Source organism: Rutidosis leptorrhynchoides, chromosome 7 (genome assembly GCF_046630445.1).
Source record: "Rutidosis leptorrhynchoides isolate AG116_Rl617_1_P2 chromosome 7, CSIRO_AGI_Rlap_v1, whole genome shotgun sequence".
NCBI lineage: Eukaryota > Viridiplantae > Streptophyta > Magnoliopsida > Asterales > Asteraceae > Rutidosis > Rutidosis leptorrhynchoides.
In genome coordinates, this window is record NC_092339.1 from 41,397,501 (window position 1) to 41,403,168 (window position 5,668).

Sequence of the window (5,668 nt, forward strand, 5' to 3'; positions counted from 1 at the left end):
GTAGGTGTTAACAAAATATGATTATGATCATGATTGTTAGTATACAATAATGATAAAACTGTATGAAGGGAATAACGAAGATGATATCATGTTTCTGTTCGATATAATAATTAAGTGATGATGATAGAGTAAAGATGATGATGATGATGAAGGTTACATGTGATAATGATGATGATGAGTTTATGAAGAATATGTTATACGGTTTTGTATATATTAATTAGTAGTCACGATTATTACCAGATAAGAATATTGGTTCAATGGTTAAGGGTGTTGGTTGTTAGCGTGAGGTCTCAAGTTCGAGCCCGGGCAAAGGCGTTAATTTTTTTTAAGGCTTATTACATAAAGGTAGCCTTTCAATTATTTTTACTTTTACTATGGTTATTATTATTATTATTATTATTATTATTATTATTATTATTATTATTATTATTATTATTATTATTATTATTATTATTATTATTATTATTATTATTATTATTATTATTATAATTATTGTTTTTATCATTACTCTTATTATTATCATTATTAGAATTAGTATAGTATTATCATTACTAAAAATATCATTACTTTTACTATTAGTATTATTAATATGAATTATCATTATTTTATTATCAACTTTAATATTATTAACATTAATATTATTATCGTTATTATTAAAATTAACATTTTTAAAAGTATTATCTTTATTATAACTATTATTATTATTATTATTATTATTATTATTATTATTATTATACTACAACAAATATATATTTTGTATACCAAAAATATACTAATTACATATTCTATAATTATATTAATACTACATTTAATTATATATTAAACATAATTAATTAAGTCATTAATAAAACCCATGATTAAAATAACAAGTATAGCACTAAATATATAAATTCGTTCGATTACGAGTATATGCGTTAGTGTACATATAAATGATATAGGTTCGTGAATCCAAGGCCAAACCTACACTTGTTCAATGTCGTCATATGTATTTTTACTACAAAATACAATATGGTGAGTTCATTTGATTCTCTTTTACTCTTTACATTTTTGGGACTGAGAATACATGCGTTGTTTTTATAACTGCTTTATTAAATACTTTTGAAATATATTTTGAACTGTGAATACATGAAATGCTTTTATAAATGTTTGACGAGATAGACACAAGCAAAACATTCCTCGAATGAATTATTATGCAAACAGAAGTTCTGCGGATTATTATTGAATTATGTGGACATGATAATTGCCACCATTAAATTATGTGGACATGATAATTGCCACCAATTAAAGTGAATGTTATATATCGAGAGAATGATTTTATACACAGGTTATGTGTATGATATTTTGTACACGAGATATGTGTACGGTTATAAAAATTTGTTAAAATAATTTCGTACACGAGAAAGGTGTACTGTATTTAAAAGATATTGCATGTACATTACAGGTGGATATAAGATTCGGGCCCATTTGTACCATGCAGAATTTAAATTTTGTGGTCTATCAAAATGATTAATTTTATTATTTTATGATAAACCTATGAACTCACCAACCTTTTGGTTGACACTTGAAAGCATGTTTATTCTCGGGTATGAAAGAAATCTTCCGCTGTGCATTTGCTCATTTTAGAGATATTACTTGGAGTCATTCATGACATATTTCAAAAGATGTTGCATTCGAGTCATTGAGTTCATCAAGATTATTATCAAGTCATTCATAGTTGGATATATTAGGAATTGGTATGCATGCCGTCAACTTTTGATGTGATGAAAGTTTGTCTTTTAAAAAACGAATGCAATGTTTGTAAAATGTATCGTATAGAGGTCAAGTACCTCGCGATGTAACCAAATGTAATGTATTCGTCCGGATGGATGGATTAGGACGGGTCATTTCAAGGATTAGATTAGTTTTGAAATAGGATAGGGATTGGAGTTAGATTAGGATAAGTATTTAAGGTTAAATCTAAGCTTTATTTTATTTTAAATTTTAATATATTTATTTATTTATTATTTTTTTCGGTTATATATATATATATATATATATATATATATATATATATATATATATATATATATATATATATATATATATTATATTTTAATTTTAGTAATTTAATTATTGTGCATTTTGGTCCCTGCACATTTTATTCGCGTTAGTCCTTCGTTAAATTTTTATTAATGATGACGAGCCATGATCGTTAGTTTAGGTAACCTTGTTACCCACTTCTTTCATTAGTTTCGGTTTTCTAACTGAGTTCATTTGTTTAGGACCACTTAAGTTTCAAGTTCGTTTTTAAAAAAAAATGATCGAAAAAGTTGGGGTGTTATAGTACCTAGCCGTTATTAGAAATTTCGTCCCGAAATTTGGTCATTGCCGTCATCTGGCATTTCTTTTGCAAATAAATGAGGATATTTCTCTCTCATGTGATCTTCACGTTCCCACGTGGTCTCGGGTCCTCGAAGAGCGTTCCATCTAACTTTGACGATTGGTATTCTACTTTGACGAAGTCTTTTGACGTTTTGGTCAATGATTCCCGCGGGTTTTTCAATAAAGTTTAGTTTGTTGTCAACTCGAATTTCATCAAGTGGGATGATAAGGTCCCCCTTTACTAAGCACTTTTTCAAATTCGACACATGAAACGTATCGTGTATTCAAGCGAGTTGTTGAGGTAATTCTAGTCAATAGGCCACTGGCCCAATACGTTCGATGATCTTGAAAGGCCCTACATATCTTGGGCTCAGCTTTCATCGTTTGCTGAAGCGTATTACACCTTTCCAAGGTGACACCTTTAGCATAACTCTATCCCCAACTTGAAATTCTAAGTCTTTCCTTCAAACGTTGGCGTAGCTCTTTTGACGACTTCGGGCCGTCTCTAGCCTTTGTTTAATCTTTACAATATGCTCGGTTGTCTCGTGGATGATTTTGGGTCCAGTTAATTGTCGATCACCCACTTCATTCCAACAGATCGGCGATCTACATTTTCGCCCATAGAGTGCCTTGAACGGTGCAGCTTGGATACTTGAATGGTAGCTGTTATTATAAGAAAACTCAGCTAATGGTAGGAATCGGTCCCATCCTTTTCCAAAATCAATAACACAGGCTCGTAACATATCTTCGAGCGTTTGAATTGTTCTCTCGCTTTGTTCATCTGTTTGAGGATGGTAAGCAGTACTCATGTCTAACTGCGTTCTCAAAGCTTCTTGTAACGACCTCCAGAATCTAGAAGTAAAATGGCTATCTCGATTCGAAATAATAGAAACAGGCACACCATGCATTGAAACAACTTCCTTTAAATACAACTGAGCAAGCTTTTCCATCTTGTCAGTTTCCTTCATCGGTAAAAAGTGAGCTGATTTGGTGAGACGGTCAACAATCACCCAAATCGTATCATAGCCATTCGCAGTTTTTGGCAACTTCGTAATGAAATCCATGGTAATTCGTTCCCACTTCCACTCGGGAATCTCAGGTTGTTGCAGTAGCCCAGAAGGTTTCTGGTGTTCAGCTTTAACTTTAGAGCAAGTCAAGCACATGCCCACATAGGTAGCAATATCCGCTTTCATTCCAGGCCACCAATATAACATTTTTAAATCATGATACATCTTGTTGGTGCCTGGGTGAATCGAATACCTTGTCTTATGTGCCTCATCAAGCACTTTCTTTCTTACTTCGCCAATTCTTGGGACCCAAATTCTTCCGGCAAAGTAACGAGTTCCATCTCCTTTAATTTCAAACTGCTTGTCTAAACCTCTAAGAGATTCATCCTTCATATTCTATTCTTTAAGCGCTTCGAGTTGGGCATCTCCCATTTGTGCAGTCAAATTGGTATGGACAATCAGATTTAAAGCTCTGACTCATAAAGGTTTAGCCCTTTCTTTTTGGCTTAGGGCGTCAGCCACTACATTTGCTTTTCCAGAGTGATATCGGATGTCGCAATTGTAATCATTTAATAACTCAACCCAGCATCGTTGCCTCATGTTGAGTTGTTTCTGGTTTAAAATATGCTGCAAACTCTTATGATTAGTAAAGATGGTGCACTTGGTTCCATAAAGATAGTGTCTCCATATTTTGAGCGTGAAGACCACTGCACCAAGTTCCAAATAATGTGTGGTGTAGTTTTGTTCGTGGATCTTTAGTTAACGAGAGGCGTAAGAAATGACCTTTTGCCTTTGCATCAAGACACAGCCAAATCCTTGGCGGGTTGCGTCACAGTATACAACAAAGTCATCGTTTCCTTCAGGTAGGGACAAGATAGGAGCAGATGTTATTTTTTGTTTCAAGAGTTGAAAAGCAACCTCATGCACATCGAACCACTCATATTTCTTGCCTTTATGAGTCAAGGCAGTCAATGGTCGTGCAATTTTAGAGAACCCTTCAATGAATCTCTTGTAATAGCCAGCAAGACCTAAGAATTGTCGCACTTGGGTTGGCGTCTTAGGTGCTTCCCAGTTCTTAATAGAGTCAATCTTCGTTGGGTCCACTTGTATCCCTTGACTGCTAACCACGTGACCAAGGAATTGTACCTTTGATAGCCAAAACTCGCACTTCGAAAACTTCGCGTACAATTGTTCCTTCTCGAGTAGTTCCAATAGTAATCTCAGGTGTTGCTCATGTTCCGCTTTACTCTTCGAGTATACCAAGATGTCATCGATGAACACGATTACAAACTTGTCCAGATAGGGCTTGCATACACGATTCATAAGGTCCATGAACACTGCAGGAGCGTTTGTTAATCCGAATGGCATCACTAGGAATTCATAATGGCCATAGCGAGTTCTAAATGCTGTCTTGGAGATATCTTCATTCTTCACCCTCAATTGGTGATAACCAGATCTCAAATCGATCTTAGAGTATACGGATGACCATTGTAATTGGTCGAATAGATCGTCAATTCTTGGTAGTGGATACCTGTTCTTGATAGTTAAATTATTCAGCTCGCGATAGTCAATACACATTCACAGGGATCCATCCTTCTTCTTGACAAAGAGAATGGGGGCTCTCCACAGAGATGAGCTTGGTCGAATGAAACCTCTATCCAACAATTCTTGCAATTGGTTGGACAACTCTTTTAGTTCCGATGGTGCCAATCTATATGGTGATCGTGCAACTGGTGCAGCTCTAGGTACGAGATCAATTTGGAATTCTACCGATCTATGAGGTGGAAGACCAGGTAGTTCTTCAGGAAAGACGTTCGGGAATTCTCTAACGATTGGTACATCTTCAATTCGCTTTTCTTTGGTCTCGATCTCTTTCACATGTGCAAGGATAGCTTGATAGCCTTTCCTTAAATACTTTTGTGCCTTCATGCACGAAATCAGGTTAAGTTTTACACCGGTTTTATCCCCATAAACAATCAAATTCTCCCCATTATCAAGGGGCATACGAATCGCCTTCTCGAAACACACTACTTCGGCTATATTCTTAGACAACCAGTCCATTCCTATTACTACGTCAAAGCTTCCTATTTCAATAGGCATCAGGTCCACCAAAAATAGTTTTCCTTCTAAAACTAAAGTAGTCTTTGTATATTTTTTTAGCCTTCACAAGCTTACCGTTCACCAGTTTCAATACAGTACTTAGTATCTATGGGTACATGGGTTTTGTCAAGCATGCAACAAGATTCTATGGATACGAAACTTCTATTAGCACCACAGTCAAATAGTACTGAAACAATGTG